Here is a 21,892-nt window from a genome sequence, read left to right on the forward strand (position 1 = left end):
CAGGCCACTGAAACTTCCAGGAAAGACTCTGATTGATGGATCATGCCAGGAGTCAGTGTAAAGCTAAAAGGATTCATCCATATGTAGCAGTTCACCCACTTTATTTCTTGGTTTTTTGTCCTCACCGTTGACTTACTGGCCGAAAAAATAGGGGTGGACAAGCAGTACTGTCTGTTGTAAATGATGTAGCTGACAGATGCACAGTCACATTTCACAGTCCTTTACATTCACTTTTCGCAACCCCCCCTCCCATAATACACAGTTACATATGGCCAGTGCACTATTGTTCCAACTTCCCATAAGCCTCATTAAAGTCAGCAGGCGAACATCCACATACTGCTACAAGAGTTTCCTGATGAACATCAGTGAGCAGTAAAAACATAACCACATGATTCACAGTTCATTCGGAATAGTCAGGTATATATGGAACAGACACTGTCATTGCTTTAACACTTATTTCACTGTTAAGTTGACCTATTGTTGTCGTTCTAACCAACACAAGTTCCTTCTCTGAAACTTGTCCTTAGACAGACTGTCTCGAAACCAAAAATCATGCCCTTATACATCAGCACAATAATAGGTGCTGAAACTACACATTGTTTGAAGTTTAATTTACAGAAATTACAATTAAAACATAACTCACTTGTTTAACTGAATGCATCGAAAAATTTCTCCTTTTTAACAGTTTCTTCTACTACAAGAGTTAGTCCAAATTATTTGTTTAAATCATGAAATTAACAAATATAAGTATGCAAACAATACTTTTGACAAAACTGTTAATTACTTTGGAAATAATGAAGGGCTGGTTTTGCTAACATGTTTTCAAATAGATACCTTAATATGATTAGTATTTCGTCTTCCAAATGTTTATAATAAATATATAATTTATATTTTTTCATACACGAATAATAGAATTAAGTTAAGAAACAATCACTGATTGCACCCTATAACAAAAGATACTAATTAGGCATAGTGAAAATACATTAGAAAATCAATTACATACCTAAAAGTAAGCACAAGATTAGATTGTGTGTTATATTCTTTAAAACTTAGGGCCAACCTTTTTCTTTTAGGAAAATGCAGATTATATTCATGTATAATAATGGTAATAAGTTAAAAGTGAAAATAGAAATGAATTTAAGGAGACAGATGGCAAAACAAGATGGGAAGCAAAAATATCCCAGCTTGCTTTGTCACATTGCCCCCTCATTGGATTGACCAGATAGATATTGCAAATTGCTAACTGGACAATTCAATTACCACAAGTGACGCCAGTAATAGGGTTTAAAATCTACATACAACAAAATATTACATAAGAAATCTTATCAAAACTGCAATACATATGTTTTTTTAAATTTATACTCATATGAACTGGCCACGTGAAAATCCCCATACAAAATATTTACATACAGTGCATTTTACAATGTCAGAAAAGATCCACAAGTTATACTTTTAACAAAATTTTGCATTTTCATCATAAGTGATGTTCTTTTCGGGTAAGTGAAGATTACATTTAAAGATACATATCATTTTATGCAAGTCCTGTTTTGCTTAACAAAAAATTAATCATCATGGGTAGAAAGAAGTTAAATTACACTGCCCATTGCAGTTCATGTTTAGACAAAAAATTAACTTGCTCAATGTTTAGTAATTTTCACAAGCTGTTTCACTTTTTCAATGAGCTTTCACATGTTTCCTCACCAAGTTGTCAACAACTTCAACAGGTCCAAGTGGCAGCTAGTTAGGAAATGCACCACTTTCAGTTCCCTAGGAGGTGGTACTCCTCCACCACAGTAGATGAAAAAATCAGACAAAATACCCTACTTTAGTACACTTTCTTTCTACTTCTAACTGAAGTCTAAGAAAAACTGTTTAACACTAAAACTGATAGGCATTACCTCATAAATACATATATTGCATAGTTCTCATAACATTACAATTATTAGCACTAAATTTGACTGTAGAACAATAGATGTGGACTAGAAAAAATTTTTAAATCAAGTGCACATTACACTACAAAACATTAATCAAAGTCATAACTCTGTCTGAAACTGGTTAAACTTGAAATATTTGGGTTTCTTTCCCATTTCCAAAATACCAAAAACTCAAGATATGCAGTAGCATAAAATTACTCATCGTTCTCTTATGAATAAGGAATAGAGTTGTGGCATTGATAGGTCATATCGAACATAGACAACATTTGATAGTTGTCGAAATATATATATGTGCAGATATTAGTGGGGACAGTTTATTACATACATCACTATTCGTATCCTGTTCCCATAGAGTCACCATCATGTAACTTAATTACTATTCAACTCTAAATTAAGGTGACAGAAGTTGTACCACTTTTCTACTGAACTATGAGCACTTCTCTCATTCATACATAAAATTAAATCCTCACAAAAATCACAAAATGTTACCAAATGGTTGACCTGTCTGAATATTCACATCAGTCTAGCACCACAGTTATCAGTTAATCAGCAAAATTACTTTTCTTTGTCCCAGTAAGCTCGTAATTCCTCAAAACACAAATAGAAGTTTTCAGATTATATATAGATTCAATGATGCTGCATTATGTGACATGTACCACACTGAAATATGGTTCTTTTTGTTAAGCTCTCATACCCATGTACAGTGTCATGAATTGCACAGTATACACAGTATCCAATGTTGCGTGGTTCACAATTAGATCATTAATACAGTTACACCACATTTATTTGTAAACAGTTATCTTTTTCATTACTGACATCTATCAGCTCCATTATTTTACTTACATTTCTTACCTTATTAGCTAGTGGAGTGCATTCTCAAATAATATCCCTACTGCAGAGACAGGCTCCCTAGTTCATTATTTTATTATTTCATTATTGTTTCATTATCTAATAAACACCTGCTCTGCTTATCTAATGCAAAATTGACTCTACTGAAAAACACTCCACAGTAACAGATCCATATGCTAAGGCAAACTTAGCTCTCATTAACAACCAGACAAAATTATCACTAAGAAAAACTATTATTTGCTTGACATTCTAGCCTGAAGGGCGATAAGCATACAAATCTCACATTCTCTTTCCACACATATTACTCCAGGCAATTATGTTTAATGTTGTAATTCCTTAATATTAGAAAAGGTTGTATAATGATATTTCTATAGGTAGATCTCACATATACTGATTACACTGAACACAAACGCTTCTAGTATACCATAATTAATATTCATCCAAGTTGAATTATACTGCATATAGCTTCTGCTGTTACACCAATAGCTGATTACTTCAGATGTTAATTATCCTCCACATATGCTGACACCTTTCATTTTCAGTTTACCTTCCATTTGTTCGACAGAAATTCTTTAGCCATGGTACCACTTTATTTTCTTCCATCCTTTTATGATTACATTATTTATCACCAACACAACATAATACACATAAATAATAGTGGAGGAACTTTTTTAAAACATCTCTATAATAAAGTATCCTATTGCACAAAATCACATTGAAGTCGAAGATAGAATGTGTCTGATTGACTTACAAACGACCTATAGGCCTCCAGAAACATGAAAAATGAGAGAGACAGCTGGGGTAAGCATTAGCACCACATAATTAATCCAACACGGAATGCTGAACCCCCTACTTGCTAATTGCACAGGAAATTAGTCTCAAATATTACATCAATGCTGAGATTTGAATCACAAGACATTGCACTTCAACAACAGTCCTACTAATTCCACAGTTAATAGTATCTCTTGTTTCACACTCTTTGATAGCTTACCGGTAGCACCAACAATTTTTGTTCACAAAACATGCGTCACTACTACTCCCTCTGTGTTCGAACAGACTCAAAATATGCTTGTGAACTGCCATTCAGATCACTACCACAGTCCAGTAAGCACTTACCATGTTTACCTCATACACTTGCTGTTATTATAGGATGACACACTTCCTTTTCAGTTACCAGGTGATCCTCATTTATCCTTTCCTAGTTACCAACATGATTGTCAGACACAGTCAAGTGACAGATAGTAATGGTCTTCTTCCTCATTGCCACTCTCAAACTCTAACTCTTCATTAGGCCTAATATTATCCTCCTTTATTCTCTCTTTACTTACCACATTGCCATCATTATCAATTATAAATTCAAATACCCTATCCTCATCACTACTGGATTCGTCACTGCTATCATCATTACAACTGCTGTAAGAATCAGACCCACTGTCACTTTCACTGTCCCCATATATTTGGCCAATTAGTTGATCCTTGTTTCCAGTATTAGACCACGAAGCAAAACACCTTACTTCCTTATATTCTCTCAAAAATTTAACATCCATTTTGACACTTTGGACATCCCGAGCAACATCAACACACTCTGTTTCATTATTTAATTTTTTTATAATAAGTTTCTCCACATCTTTTATCGGATACACATTGCTACCAACACTAATATTCAACATCTCACTAGAATTAGAAATTACATTCGTCTTGCTACTGTCATTTTCATTACCCTTACCTGTGATTACAGCACATTTATATACAAGTGACTCTTAATCATTACCTGCTCAAGTGCGAGCCAAAACTGCAGCATTTTCTAGTTTAAATGATTTGGCCCAGAATTAAAGTCATCTCCACCATATCTTTTACTTGAATTTCTATTACCATTTCCGTGCCCATTCCGGCTATCCTCCACCCAAACATTATTTGGATATCTATTATAATTGGTCCTGTTAATCCTACTTACCTGAAATTCTCTCCCTCATTGATTATTGTCATCAAAATTCCTCCTACGATCTTCCACTGAGGGCATCACCCTCACCACTCTATCAACATAGCCTTTCAACGGGTGGCTAAATTGGCAAAGGCGGCCTCCATCTCTCGAGGGGTGGAAGCCAAGCTGACGATCTGCAGCATCGTATCCAGGGTGGACCGGGGTCCTCTGGTTTGGAGTCGAGTGGAGAATCTAAACCAGACGGTATGTCGACTATGTGATGAAAATGGTTGTAGATTCCTCGACCTACACTGTGGGGTGCAAGGTTGTAGGACTTCCCTTAATGGATCAGGAGTGTACTACACACAGGAAGCAGCTACATGGGTGGCACAGAACTTGTGGCATGCACATGGATATATTTTAGATTAGGCTCCTCCCCACACAGAGACAAACAGTTGGTCTGAAAAATTACCAGTTCATGACACTAATGTGGGTGTACCAACTGTAAAAATTGTTAGTTAGACCAAACAGGTCATTCCAAAGAATTTAAATATGCTAAAAATCTCATGATAGTAAATTGTCAAAGTGTCTGTAGCAAGATCCCCGTGTTACTCTCTGAAATAACCAGTAGCAAGGCCAATATTGTATTGGGTACAGAAAACTTGTTGCATCCAGACATAAATAGCAGTGAAATTTTGAACACCGATTGCACAATATTTACGAAGGATAGGACTGATGCCATGGGAGGTGGTGTGTTAATTGCAGTTAAAAGCTATTTAAAACCAGTTGAGATCTATACTGAGTCGGACTGTGAAATAGTCTGGATAAAGCTGTCAATCAGACAAGGATTGATCATTGTATATGGATGTTTTTATAGACCACCAACGTCCGCAACAAACGTCGCAAAACGTTTCAGGAAAAGTCTTGAGTACATAGGAGCCGGCCGCTGGTGGCCGAGCGGTTCTGGCGCTACAGTCTGGAACCGCGCGACCGCTATGGTCGCAGGTTCGAATCCTGCCTCGGGCATGTATGTGTGTGTTGTCCTTAGGTTAGTTAGGTTTAAGTAGTTCTAAGTTCTAGGGGACTTATGACCTCAGCAGTTGAGTCCCATAGCGCTCAGAGCCATTTGAACCATTTGAGTACATAGGAACTAAATATCAAAATCATCCATTAGTTATAGGTGGAGACTTTAATCTGGCACCCATTGACTGGAGAAATTACACGTTTATCACAGGGGGCAGAAACAAAGATTCGTGTGCAGCTATTCTAGGAGCGCACTCAATATACAAGCTTGAGCAATTGGATAGTAAACAAGCTCGAGATGGGAACGTATCTAGGCGACAAACAGGCCTGATCTTTTTGAGGAAGTTAATCTAGAAGAAGGTATTAGCGAACATAGTGTCGTTGTGGCTTCTATATTAGTGGAAGTTGCCAAAAAACCAAAGAAACAGCGTAGAGTTTTCTTGTTTGGGAAAGCAAATAAAAGTGTCATCAATGAATATCTTCTTAGTCAGCTCCAAGCATTCACCGCAGGACACAAAGAGCATCTTTGGTCGGAATTTAAAAGTAGTGTCCGCCCCGTGCTAGAGAAGTGTGTGCCTAGAAAAAATATAGAGGAGGGAAAGCATCCATCTTGGTACGACAAACATATATGGAAGTTGCTGAGAAAGCAGGGTATTTGGCACAGTCGTTTTAAAAGTAGTCACTGCCCCACTGACAAACAGAAATTATGCGAAATGAAAGCAACTGTCAAAAGGTCAATGTGAGATTTTCTTAACGAATTCGAAAGCAATATTTTATCTGCGGATTCTAAAAATAATCCCCAAAATTTTGGTTGTACATAAAATCTATGAACGCTACAAATAATTCAATACCTTCTCTTGCTGACAGTACAGGTAATGTAACGGATGATGATAAAGAGAAGGCCGAAATTCTAAATCTAGCTTTCAAAAACTCGTTTACACTAGAGGACTGCAGCAACACTCCCCCTTTCAACTACCGAACAAACGCAAGGATGGCTGACATAGTGTTTAGTGTATCTGGGATTGTAAAACAACTAAGATCCTCAGACGCCAGGAAGGCATCTGGTCCAGACGGTATACCTGTAAGATTATATGTTGACTATACTACAAATATAGCACCATTCTTATCTATCATCTATCAGAGGTCATTGGAACAGCGGGAAGTTCCACGGGACTGGAAGAAGGCCCAGGTCACAGCAATCTATAAAAAGGGTGGAAAATCGGATGCACATGATTACCGGCCAACTTCACTGACATCGATTAGTTGTAGAGTCATGGAACATATTTTGTGTTCAGACTCTGAGAAGCTCATCTGCAGGAACCAGCACGGTTTTATGAAACAGCGGTCATGCGAGACACAGCTGGTCTTCTTTGTGTATGATACACAACAGGCTCTAGATACCGGCTACCAGGTTGATGCTATATTTCTTGACTTTCGAAAGGTGCTCGACTCGGTTCCACACGGTCGTTGCTCCCAAAAGTGGTCGTTTACGGTCTACCCGATGAAATACGCGGTTGGATAGCAAGTTTTCTAACAGACAGAGAGCAGTATATCCTCCTGAAAGGGGCGAATTCAACAAAAACAAGCGTAACTTTAGGTGTGCCTCAAGGCAGCGAAATAGGTCCTCTGCTTTTTACGATTTACATAAACGATGTGGTTGATGGTATTGACAGCGGCATTAGACTGTTTGCCAATGATGCTGTAGTCTACAGGAAAGTATTATCACATGAAAGTTGTGAACAAATCAATGAGGATTTGCAGAAAATAAATGCTTCGTGTAATGACTAGCAGTTGTCTCTTAATATTAGTAAGTGTAACCTACGGTGTATAACAAGGTGAAAATCCCCATTAATGTATGAGTACAATATAAATGCCGGGTGTTTGGAAGTGGTAATATTCGTCAAATATCTGGGTGTGACTATTCGAAATGATATCAAATGGAACGATCAGATTACACAAGTAATGGGCCAGGCAAACTATAGACTGCCGTTTATTGGTAGAATCCTGAAGGGTGCAGTCCTTCATCGAAGGAAATTGCTGACAATACGTAAGTTCGTCCAGTCTTAGAGTCAGTGATGAGATGGCGAGGCGCGGCGATTCGAGCGCACCGCGAATTCCTCGAGCATCTAGTTCTCAAGCAATTCTCGAGAAGCTCACGAGAAACGGCTCGGCGGCGTGTGCCGCTGCGCGCCAGTTGGCTGCGACAACATACGCCGCGCCGCTGTTGTTTCAGGAATTGAATGCCGCCGCTAGACAAACACGCTCGCTGATCGCTGTGCTCGTAACTAGTATGTCTCAGGTTTCATTCGAGTAAAGTTGTTATTCAAATCAATATGGACACTCGAAAACGAACATCATGGTGCTGGCAATACTTCATGGAGGATGGAGATAACGTTACTTGTAACATTTGTCGTAAAAATCTCCGTAATGTATCAAAAAGTACAATGGGCATGATTAGACATCTTAAACTGCACAATTTATCGAGCAACAAAACAGCGACGTCCGTGGATACAGAGGCTCATTCTTCCAATAGTACAAGGCAGACAAAATATCCAGGTACGTATGGTACAAAAGGTGAATTCCGTGCAAAAGTTCGAATAGTGTCCGAAGCGGTCCGCCAAGCTTAAAAAACATTGATTTTTTAATCGTACTCCGATAACATACAACATACCCCAAAATCAAACCTATACTATCCTAGCTTTTGCACGATACTATATGTAATTTTATTGGACTAGTTGTCGAGCATAACGTGTCCCCTTGCAGGACCACTGATCTTCATAGAGGGAAGTAAACGGCAATAACAGCTAGATGAAGCACTAGTGGCCATGATAACAGACAATTTTCAACCGTTTTCAATCGCCGAGGACACTGGTGTTCGACGTTTTGTTTCACTGTTGAACCCACAATACTCGATACCAAATCGAAAAAAGTTGCGCCTCATGACTGAGAACGATTACAATAAACAGAAAGAGGCTGTAAACTTGGCCATGGAAGACTCTACTTGTGTTTCTTTAACGACCGATATGTGGACCTCACTCAACAGTAAGGCATATATTGCTGTAAGTGGTCATTTCATTAACACTAATTGGTGCCTGAAAGCTTTAGCTCTCGAGACATTCCGTTTCCCGGAAAAGCATACAGCGCTAACTATTAGTGAGGCGTTAGATAACGTGATTTCAAAATGGAACATTGAAAACAAAGTTGTAAGCGTCACAACTGACAAAGCCAGTTACATGACGGCAGGCGTACAACTTATTCACAGTGTCAACATAGATATGCAACATGTGCCTTGTTTAGCACACACCATCAATTTAGTTGTGAAAAGTTCTTTGAACAGCAACAGTGAGCTCTGCATAATGCAGGAAAAGGCCAGAAAAAATGTTAGCTATTTTAAAAGAAGTTGCAATGCTAATGAAAAACTCCATGAGATCCCGGATATAATGAAAAAACCTGTTCATAAATTGATTCAGGAAACCAAAACCCGATGGAACAGTACGTTTTATATGCTACAAAGTCTAGTGGAGCAAAAGGAATGCATTGCAGCCTGTTTATCATCTTTGTATTCAGGTGTAGAGAACCTCACAGCTGACGAGTGTCGAATTTTGAGCGAATGTTTATGTGTATTGGAGCCATTTGAAGTGGTAACAAGTGAAATCTCAATTGAAAACTATACATCTCTTTCGAAAGCTATTCCAATAATAAGACAGCTAATCCTACCCTTATGCAATGGGAAGTGGGCTACCATGACAGCGCAAGAGCTACAGCAACATCTGCACAACTCACTAATAGCCCGGCTAGGATTAATAGAAACAAACAAAGTACATGCCGTTGCCACAGATCTCGACCCAAGTTAAAACGTTACCATTTACGAATCCTATTCATTCAAAACATGTCTTTGCAAGTCTAATTGCAGAGTGCACAAACGTGGTAGAGACCGTACGATCTACTCATTCGGCTGCTTAACGACACTAGCCACGAGTACCATTTCGTACAAAACTCCAGTAGTTCCTTATGGGCTTCTTTCGATGAAGAGGTTTCCTAGAAAAATCTAATGAAAAGTGGTTGTGATAGCATAGACCTGGAGGTACAACGATATGTGGAAGAACCATACCTACAACGAACGGATAATCCATTACACTACTGAAAAAAAAAAATGAAAACAGTTGCCCAGGTCTAGCTGTCGTTGCAAAAAAATATCTTGCAGTACCTGCAACTTCTGTTCCCAGTGAAAGAATATTTTCGAAAACAGTACTACTTATAAACAAAGAAGCAGACTACAAGGCCAATTGGTTAATAAAATCATATTTCTAAACAAAAATCGATGGCAGTGCAGCAATGGGATGTAAAATTGCCTTCTGCTGAGCAACTTCTGTTTCCTTTCTTTCTTCAGTAAGTAAACGCATGTACGCAGTTTCTGTATATAAAAGGCTATAGCACTTCTCTTTTACGTCTAAGCATGCACGCATACATGCAGAATGTACAAGGTAATTTATTTTGTAAGAATAAAGCTTCTGTTTCATGTGAATTCTGTGCTTTGTTTTAAACAACAATTCTATGATTTTTGTCTTATGAGACATATACTAATACTTCAGTACACATTAATAACGGTAGTACAGTTGATATCAATCATAGAATTTCAAAGTTTTCCGTGCACGGACGTACGACGAGTACGACTGCTGCGGCTCAGTGCTTCGTGTACTGAAGGTTTGTGCAATTTCTCAGAGAGCACAGCACTGTCAACATCTCGAGCGTACCAGAGACATTCTCGAGAAATTGCCTTCGCGTCGCGCGTTTGTAGAGCGCAATCATAGCCCATCCCTACTTAGAGTATTGTTCGTCTGTATGGGACCCTTCGTAGTTGGGTCTCATGCAAGAGATTGAGAAGGTCCAAAGAAGAGCGGCAAGCTTCGTGACTGGTAAATTTAGCCATCTCGAGAGCATTACAAATCTCATGGAAAGTTTGAAGTAGGACACACTTGCAGATAGACGACGAGCTAAACGGAAGGGGCTGCACACTAAATTCCGAAATCCGATCTTCGCCCAGGATGTAGAGTATATATTATTACCACCAACTTTCAGATTGCGCAACGATCAGCATTCAAAGATCAGGAAAATTAGAGCTCGCACTGAGGCATTCAGACAGTCGTTTTCCCCTCGCGTGCTCCGCGAGTGGAACAGTGGGGGGTGGGGTGGGGGGGGGGGGGAATATGACATTGGCGCGACTTGTGCCCTTCGTCACACACCGCTTGGTGGCTAGCGGAGTATATTTGTAGATATGTAGATGTAGATAGTTCAAGAAATCACTAATATTACCTCTAGGGGCAGGTACAAGCAATTCTCTAACTTTCTGAGGCAACTTAATTTCTATACCAATATTTAATTATTGATTCACTACTTGGTTCTTTGTCCAAATATTTCAGTTATCCAAAGCTGACAGAAACCTTTCACAGTACCCTTCGTAGAGTCAAATCTCTCTCCTCCCCAAAATTCTCTGAAAATTCTTTGCTCCTTCTCTTTGGACCAATATACATCTAAAAACGTTTTCTCAAAGCTTTGCCACGATGTACAACTATCAGCTACGTGAGATGCCCATCCATCCGCATCCCCTTTCAAAAAATCTCTCACAAATGACATTTTCTCTTTGTCATTTCATGTTTCAGGCAAATAATTAAATTCTCTAATGAAATCTTGTGGATGCACATCCCAATATCGTTCAACATTAATATATTTTTTTACAAATACCACATGAAGGACTGTTTGGGACACTACATACTCTAGATATTGTACCTCTTCCATCTTTTTCTCTGTTTCAGCGAATTTTGAATCGACTTTTTTTATTTACTTTTACCACTACAGCACACTTGGTTTCTACCGCCGTTTCAAAATCATTTTTAATCTGATCGATTTGGTTCTCAATTTTAACCCTGTTTTCAGCACAAAATTTCCTGGCAGCTTTGGCTTACTTTTACACTGTTTCTCAGAAGCCTCCACCCTCCTACTATAGTCATCACAAAGCTTCTTTTTCTCTTCTACACATTTAACATTCATTAATGTTAATTTCTCGTTGGTGTTATGTACTACTTTCTTTATCTTATCATCACAATCTTTAGCCACTGCCTCAATCTCGTTATTTAATTCTGACAGATTATAGCTGACTACCTGAATCTCCTTTTTAATTTCTTCCTTCAGTTCGTCCTTTAAGCTAAACATGTCAAATCTAATGCTATCAGTTTTCTTTCCCACCATACTAATGTCTTCTTTCATATTATTTTCCACCCTACTAATGTCTGTTTTCATGTTATTTTCCACCCTACTAATGTATTTTTCCACCCTACTAATGTCTTCTTTTGTACTCATATTATTCCAAATTTGCGTTAACATCGCTTCCAAATTTCTGTCTGCCATAAAATTTTGGCCTTTCTGATTTTCGCTGCTAGATTCCTCCTGCTTAACGTTAATGACCTCATCCACTTCAGTACTGATTTTGTCCATTTCGCTCGCCTCACCATACACCGTACATTATGCTTTTATCATTTCATCCACAATAGTATTTTCGTCCCCATCATTCAAAGTTACATTCACATCAGACTGAAGCGCACTGTTGTCTACTGGACCAGTCGCCCTTACATCCTTCTGTTCATTTAACAACTTAACCTCTACAGCTTTGTCCTCAGTCACACTGTCTTTTTCGTTAAGGTCACTCATTACGTACCTCTTAATACAAAACAGATTTTGCTATGAAGTACCTTATTTTTCAATCACTGGTCTCCTGTTGCTACTGTTCCTGCAGTTGTCACCACTTCGTCATCTCCACGGATGGGGCAAGTTGCAAGGCTCTTTTGGCAAGGCGTGTTGTTTACATGCAGTCAACTGTGTCCATCTGTGTGCTGGTCTGCTGCCCCTGTACTCAATGGCTGCTTCCACAGAAAACTCTCGCTGTTTGGCAGCTGCACCTTCTTCGTTATGAAACCCATGCACTGATTGGCTGTATCGTCTCTTCCGTTTAAAACCCTACTGTACACCACTTGAGTTCTCACTTCACTGTCAAATTTCGTGAGTTCTAGTTCATTGTGACCACATACTATAGTCCTCACCAGGGGCACCAAACGTAGGGGTTCACCCACTTTGTTCCTTCATTTGTTGTCTTCGGAGTCGACGTAATGGCTGAAAAAAAAAGGAGATGGATGTGCAATACAGTCTACTGTAAATGATGCAGCTGACAGATGCACAGTTGCGTTTCACAGTTTTTTATTTGCACTTTTGACAACCCCCAATAATGCACACTTATATATGGTCAGTGCACTATTGTTCTAACTCCCCATAAGCCTCATTAATAGTCAGCAGGCGAACATCCACATACTGCTTCAAGAGTTTCCTGTTGAACATCAATGACCAGTAAAAACATAACCACATGATTCACAGTTCTTTCGGCATAATCAGGTATATATAGAACGGATACTGTCATTGCTTTAACACTTACTTCACTGTTAAGTTGATGTATTGTTCTCATTCTAACCAACACAGATTTCTCGTCTCAAACTTGACCTTGGACAGACTGTCTGGAGACCAAAAATCGGGCCCTCATATATATCATCACAATAACAGGTGCTGAAACTACACATTGTTTGGAGTTTAATTTACAGAAATAACAATTAAAACTTAACTAATCTGATTAACTGGATACATCGAAAAACTGGTTATTTTTAACAGTTTCTTTGCACTACAAGAGTTAATCAGAATTATTTGTTTAAATCATGATATTAAGAAATATAAGTACGCAAACAATACTTTTGACAAAACAGTTAATTACATTGGAATTAATAAAGGGCTGGTTTTGCTAACATATTTCGAATAGATACTTTAAGATGACTAGTATTTCGTCTTCCAAATTTTTGTGGTCTGTATAGCATTTATATTTGTTTATACAACAACAATATAATTTAAGTTACGAAACAATCACTGATTGCACCCTATAACAGAAGATACTAACCAGGCTAGTCAAAATAAATTATAAGATCAATTAAATACCTAAAACTACGCACAAAATTAGATCTGGCGTTATATTCTTTAAAACTGAGGGTCAGCCTTTCTCTTTTATGTAAACGCAAATTATATTCAGGTACGTTAATGGTATGCACCGCTCGTGGTCTCGCGGTAGCGTTCTCACCTCCCGAACATGGGGTTCCGGGCTCGATACCCTGTAGGGTTAGGGATTTTCATGTGCCTCGGGATGACTGGGTGTTGTTGTGTTGTTTTCATCATCATCATTCATCCCCATTACGGTCGGAGGACGGCAACGACCAACCACCTCCATTAGGACCTTGCCTAGTATGGCGGTGTGGATCTCCTGCATCATTCCCCTACGCTCTGTCAAGAAGCATGGGACTACATTTCCATCTTAATGGTAGTTAGTTACAAGTGAAAAAAATGAATTTTGAGGAGCCAGGTGGCAAAGCAAGAGGGGGAGTAAAAATATTCCAGCTTACGTCGTCACACAAGGAGAGATCAGTATGAACTGGCATTCTGTGACTGTGCACCAGCTTAAAGAAGGTCACAGCACACATATACAGTATGATGAAAATGTGGGCATGTGACATGAGGAGGTGAAATATTGCATGTAATAGCAGTGACTTGTCAGTATAGCACCCACTCCTGTTGACAAGCCTTTCACACATTGTGGTGGCTATCGAAGATACTGTGGACAACAAACCTGCCTGCCTGGTTGCTGAGCAGGATAATCACTAATATACGAAGCAAGCTCTGGTTGGTGACCAGCATGTAACCGGCTCTGGAGGAGACGCCTGACTCTTTGCCAACTGCACGAAGTGGGTGTGCAACTGGTTCCTGTCTAGTGGGCCCATAGCTGAAGATGTGGCAAACCTTTCCCTCAGGGGATAGACGGCAAAGCCATATTGGTGGAGAGTAATGACACTGGCTCCATTGTCCGCTAGAAAACGATGGTGGCACAGTTGGGAGATGGTGGGCAAGGCACCAGTGTGGCATCTGCCCATAGGTAGTGGCCTGGGGTCTGAAAGACGACAGTCTGTGATCTACTCTGTGGGCTTTTATTCTGGTCTCATCCTGAATCTGGAGTTGGCAGACCCAGAGCAGCTGGGGAGAAATTCATCTGGAGAATATCTGCTGAAGTAACAAAAATAGCAACATAAAATCTCTACACCAGGGAGACCGAAAATGGAGCAACAGCACCTGGGAAGTTTGCACAGAACTATCAGAGAATGGACAGCAGTGTGAGAGCACACTGGAAAAACATGATAAAAACACTGGGCCCAGAGGGTGGATATAAAGACAAGAGCATCAGAGAAGTAACGATGTTGCGCCAGGAGGTTTTATAAGGGTGTGGGAGCACTTAAGAAACAGGAATATTCCATGTGGAGGGTGTAAATGAGTGTGAGAGCACCTTATAAGTATTCCTATAACCAAAGGGCATGTAAGTGTGCAAAAGCACCTAGGCTACAGAACGTGGCAAGGAGAGAAGACCAACAAGGAGTCCTGGCACATTGGTAATAATGACTCCAATGACCAAACACCTGGCAGAGCATGAAAAACTGTAGGTAAAAGCAGCATGGGGTTGGGCCATGTAACGAGGAAGAGTTTTGACTACTGAGGTCAATCAATGACACTGTTGAGTGATGTCAGGCGGGACAGCACAATTGATGATCACCTGTTGGAGAGTGTCGTTGGAAGGTCTGTACTGATTAAGTGTATGTCCAAGCCTGGAGCAGAGACGTAACTTAGAGCTGGTGCTGCGACAGAAAAAGCAGGCTGCAGTGAAGACATCTGGCGTCCATGCACCATGAAGGCACTTTGGGGAATCCCATTATATCCCTTTGAAGCTGTAGTGATGCCAGATTTTGTTTCCTGCTACAGGGCCTGCTGTATGCATCACTCAATCTGCTGGATGTCACGCAATATTAACATGGCGTGGGGAGCCACATCAGAGTCAATGACAAACATACCGCAAAGAAAGCTGAAAGTTAGCACACAAAGTTGTGAGAAAAGTAGCTGGTATGCCCCATGTACCTGGGAACTAGGGCAAGTTCAGATTGAGTTCAAATAAAAACTCACTGCTACCATAAGTGGATGAGATACTCTGAAACTGTTGAGAATGATAGGCACAAAATTATTAAATCTGTGAAGCTATCATCAATAGTGGAACAAAACTTGAAAGCCATCACCAACTGATACAGGTTGAGAAATGTGGAAGCCATCAACAGGAACTAATACAAAATTGGAAACCATTGCTAATGTGGGATGAAAGTGGAGTGGGGAAACTGGAGCCAGTAAAAAAATTCTTATCCTCACCACCAATTAGTGGGATGCAATTTTCATTGGTGGTTCTGGAGCTGGTGAAAAATGTTTATTCAAGTGTAAGGTGGGGAAATCACTGCCCAGATAGACTATGAGTAGGGAGTTTAGTGAAAGGAACATTAAACTTATATTTTAATTCATTGAAGCTCAGTTACACAAACAGGAGAATTAGTTCTCAGACAAGTCTGTCTAGAAGTGGGCGAGAGCCAGTATGTCTGATGGACTATCAGCCACAGAAGACAGCATCACAATCACTAGAGTCACAGCTAATGTCTTACACAATGCAGTAATTGTCTCTGATTGCAGAAGCACTGTGAAACACCATCATACAAAAGTGCTGAAAGGTGCAGCATGGTATAAGCTTAGCAGTAGTGTTGATTAGATTAGATTAATTATTCGTTCCACAGACCCACAAAAGAGGGAATCCTCCTGGGTGTGGAACATGTCAGATAAACACATTACAAAAATGTAGCCAGAATGAGAAATTTTTCACTTTGCAGCGGAGTGTGCGCTGATATGAAACTTCTTGGCAGATTAAAACTGTGTGCCGGACCGAGACTCGAACTCGGGACCATTGCCTTTCGCGGGCAAGCTTGGGTAGCTCAGTTGGCAGAGCACTTGCCCGCGAAAGGCAATGGTCCCGAGTTCGAGTCTTGGTCCGGCACACAGTCTTAATCTGTCAGGAAGTTTCATACAAAAATGTAATTAAAAAAACTTGAGTTCCATTAATTTCAATGATCCTCAGTCAATAAAGAGTAAAATTATGCACATGAATTAAAATTAAACTCCTAATATTTACTGGTTTAATACTTACATCTGCTGTCATTAAATCCATCATTCACACAGTAGCTAGTTACTTGGCTATTACAGCCAAGTAATGTCAAAAATTAAAGTAAATTATTCATTTCAATGATACTCAGTTAAGAACAGTCAAATTATGTACAAGATTTAAATCCGTTCAGTCTTCTGCACAAACCAGTGTTATCCGCCAGGGTCTCGCCACCATTTGGCGGGTTCGTGCTTGGCTACTACAATGCCCCGGCCTTTGCAGCATCTTTCCCCTTCCGTGCAGCATGTCTATCCTCTTGCTATCCTTTCTTCCCTCCCTCGGGGAACATGTATGGAGTTCTATGTGTGATATCTTACGGGGCATAACTGCTAAGATCATCAGTCCCTAAGTTTACCCACTACTTAACCTAAATTATCCTAAGGACAAACACACACACCCTTGCCTGATTGATGACTCGAATCTCCGCCGGGACCAGCCGCACAGTCCATGACTGCAGCGCTTCAGACCGCTTGGCCAATCCCGCGCGGCGTATGGAGTGTTATTGGGAATGTTCCACATTGTCTGTCGCTGACGTAAGAACAGTTTCACTAACGTTTTCCGTTCCCTTTTCCTTTTTTTTCCCTTCTCCTTTCGTTCCTCCGATCCGGCGTTTGGGGTTCCTCTTTTTCTTCTTCCTCCCTGTGCTCTCTTGAAGGCCAGTCCACAGAACTGACATGTAACAGGTGACTGGGTAACGCGTAATTCCTAGCTCCAGGTCGACAGGTAGGATTTGCACGTACCCCCTGGTACAGGGAGGGGTGATTGCCTCAGCTGCAAACTTCCCAAATTGCTGATTTGTCCCTCTGTCAGGTGTTCAGGAGGTGTGAACTGAGATGTGAACCATCACCTAAGGCAGGTGCGCCCCCTTGTGAAGGGGGCCCCAGTTGGAAGGAGTGCGCCATTAGAGATGCTTGTAATCATGGGGGACTTTCTCGCAATGAATCAATCATCTTCATTATCAATGTATAAGAAACGTAAACGTATTGAGGCTAATAATTCAAAGACGCTTCCAGCTGCACAACGGTTATTTGTAGTCTCGCGTACTGAAGACAATCAGCCCTTCACCACAGTAACTCCATTTACTATTCAGAAAGGTGTTGATGTAATTGCCGGCTCTGTGAAATCCTGATCTCGTTTATGGAATGGTATATTGGTTTTGAAGACTACTTCTGATTCTCAAGCACAACAACTGCTTGCCCTCTCGCTTCTCCAAAGCTACACTGTTCATGTCGAGGCCCATAGAACTCTGATTTCTTCCTGTGGTGTTATTTACACAACCCATCTCGCTACCAATAAATCTTCAAACAGTTGCAGTTCGCCCTTTCCTCCCTACCTGACTTTTTCCCTATGTAGCATTTATGTCCCTCCGTCACTCAGTGTCACCAGGATAGACTTCCTGCAGCTTATTCGGCAGCTACCTATACCATTTCTGCTACTCAATGACTTTCAAGCGCATTGTCTCCTTTGGGGTTCTCCCAGAACCTGTCAGAGAGGTGCCCTCTTGGCTAATCTTTCTAATCAACTCAACCCCTTCTGCCTTAACAATGGAGCACCCACATTCCTTTCCGATTCCTCACACACGTTTTCCTGTTTGGGCCTATCCTTCTGCAGTGCCGAGCTTTTTCATCGTCTTGAGTGATCCATTCTTTCTGGCACCTACTCGAGCGACCATTACCCATATACTATCCATTTGATGACCCCTACTCGACCTGTGTGCACACCAAAATGGCAGCTTACTAAGGCTGACTGGCGGCTCTACTCCTCCCTGGCGACTTTCGAAGAACAGAATTTCCACAGTTATGATGAGCAGGTGGAATATATCACATACATTGTCCTTACTGCTGTAGAACGTTCCATTGCTCGCACTTCCTCTTTACCACGGTTTGTCCCAGTCCCTTGGTGGAATGAGGCATGCTGCGACGCAGTTCGCACACGAAGATGTGCTCTCCGCGTTTTTAACCATTATCCTAAAATGGCAAACTGCATTCATTATGGCCGGCCGAAGTGGCCGTGCGGTTAAAGGCGCTGCAGTCTGGAACCGCAAGACCGCTACGGTCGCAGGTTCGAATCCTGCCTCGGGCATGGATGTTTGTGATGTCCTTAGGTTAGTTAGGTTTAACTAGTTCTAAGTTCTAGGGGACTAATGACCTCAGCAGTTGAGTCCCATAGTGCTCAGAGCCATTTTTTTGCATTCATTATAAACAGATATGTGCGAAATGTGGTCACATTCTTCAGCACAGCAAAACAATCCAGCTGGATTTCATTCACTAATTCTTTTAACAGTTCCACCCCTTCCTTTGTCGTGTGGGCCAATTTCCAACGGCTCTCTGGGACCCAGATCATTCACCAATTTCTGGTTTGACAGTAGCAGACGATTTATCATGGGCCCTACTGCTATCTCCAACATTTTGGGCCGCCATTTTGCGGAAATTTCGGGCTCTTCCCACTAACACACTGCCCTGCTCCATAGGAAATGAGTGGAGGAGGCTCGAGCAATATCCTTCTCGTCTCAGAATTGAAAGTGCTACAATGCCGCCTTTACGATGAGGGAGCTAGATCATGCTCCCGGTTCATGACGATTCTCCATCCCACGGCCAGACGCTGTCCACATTCTGATGTTGCAGCACCTTTCTCTTGTGGGAAAGCATTTTCTGCTTAACATGTACAACCGCATCTGGGATGAGGGCACATTTCCCGGACATTGGCGTGAAGCCACCGTCGTACCCATCTCTAATACAAATGACAAAACCCTTCCTTCTAGCTACTGCCCCATCTCTTTCACCAGCTGCATTTGCAAGGTGATGGAATATATGATTCATGTCCGGCTGGTATGGTGGCTCGAGTCTCGCAATTTACTAAAGATTGCACAACATTTTGTGGTTGTCCATCTCCGTACTATGTCAATCCATGTCATGAATGCTTTTCTGGGTAAATCACCGATTGTGGTCATGTTTTTCGATTTGGAGAAGACCTACGACACCTGCTGGCAAAATGGCATCCTCTGGACTCCTTACATGTGGATCTTCCATGGCCGCCTGCTCTGTTTCACTCAGGAATTTTTAAAAGACCGAGTTTTCAAGGTGTGAATGGGTTCTGCCTTCTCGGACACCTTTATCCAGGAAAACGGTGTACCTCATGATTCTGTCCTGAGCCTCATCGTCTTTGCTATCGACATTAACCCTATAATGGATTCTCTCCCCCTGAGCATCTCTGGCTCGCTTTTTGTTGACGATTTTGCCATGTGTTGCAGTTCTCCACAGACATGTCTCACTGAGCAGCTTCTTAAGAAATGTCTTAATTGTCTTTACTCCAGGAACCTGGGATGCCGATCGAACCGCCCTCCTCCGTTTGTACCCATCCCTTGACCATTCGAAACTCGACTATGGGTACTGTGTTTATGCATTTGCACGTCCATCTCTCTTACGCTGTCTCAACACTACTACCCAACATCGTGGCATCCATTTGTCCTCTGGCGCCTTCTACGCAAGCCCGGTTGAGAGTGCGTATGCTGAAGATGCTGAACTACCACTGTCCTATCGCTGTGACTTTCTCCGCAGCACTTACGCATGCCGTTTGTCTGCCATGCGTGGCCACCCATCCTTTACCTCCTTCTTTGATGATTCCTTTGATTGCCAGTATGGGGCGTGCCCTCTTGCCTGTTACCTCCTCGTGTCTGCTTTCAACGCTTGCTCTGTCAGCTTAAGTTCACACATCCTGCAACTTTCACGGCGTGTGTGAACCCTTCGCCACCTTGGCTTTGTGAAGTGGCCTGTGTTAATTTTGTCCCTCATTTGCTTTCTAAGGACACTACTCCAGCCTCGCTCTATCGCTTTCAGTTTCATGACCTTCGCATGGAATTTAGCGATAGTACCTTTGTGTTCCCTGATGGCTCTCGGACTGGCCAAGGTATCGGGTGTGCCCCTTTCATCGGTGCGCTTTCCTTTAGAAATCGTCTTCCGGCACACTGCTCGGTATTTACAGACGACCTCTTTGTCCTGTATCAGGCTATGGAGTACATCCGGTGACACCGACTTTTCAATCGTGTTTTCTGGTTCAAATGGCTCTGAGCACTATGGGACTTAACATCTATGGTCATCAGTCCCCTAGAACTTAGAACTACTTAAACCTAGCTAACCTAAGGACAACACACAACACCCAGTCATCACGAGGCCGAGAAAATCCCTGACCCCGCCGGGAATCGAACCCGGGAACCCGGGCGCGGGAAGCGAGAACGCTACCGCACGACCACGAGCTGCGGACAATCGTGTTTTCTGCTCAGACTCTCTCAGAGCGCTTCAAAGTCTATGTGCGCTGTACACTGCCCATCGCTCAGTGCAACGAGTTCAGGAAAAATTGTGATTTGCTCATTCTTGGTGGAGCCACTGTGCAGTTTATGTGGGTTCCTGGTCACGTTAGTCCGAAAGGAAACGAGGCTGCTGATGCTGCTGCCGAAGCTGCAGTCCTCGTACTCAGCCCACTAGTTCCTATATTCACTCAAATGATCTCTGTGTTAACGTCTGTCAGGAGGTGGTGTCCCTTTGGCATTGCCATTGGTCCTTCCTTCATAGGAATAAGCTCAGGATTATTAAGCCTCTCCCAAGCGGCTTGGACAGTCCCCTTGCGGCCCTCCCGCCAGGAGGTCATTTTAACAGGTTTCGTATTGGGCACTGCCTTTTTAGCCATTGTCATTCGATAAGTGGAGCTCCTCCAACGACTTTGTACACTTTGCGCCCAAGTTTTAATTGTCCAACATTTCCTGATGGAATGTCCATTTTTTAACCGTTTACATTCCCGCTTGAGTTTACCACTTCCGTTATCGGCCGTTTTAGCAAATGATTCGTGGACTGTCGACCGCATGTTACTTTTTATCCATCAAAGCGATATGGCGAATGCCATTTAATTTTTGGTTTTGGACCTCTGTTTCTGTATGGTGTCTTTAGTAACCCTGTATCCACATCCCTTTTTTTAGCTGTCTTCTCTTATGTCAATTGGAATTAATGTTTAGTT

Source organism: Schistocerca serialis, chromosome 3, assembly GCF_023864345.2.
Source record: "Schistocerca serialis cubense isolate TAMUIC-IGC-003099 chromosome 3, iqSchSeri2.2, whole genome shotgun sequence".
NCBI lineage: Eukaryota > Metazoa > Arthropoda > Insecta > Orthoptera > Acrididae > Schistocerca > Schistocerca serialis.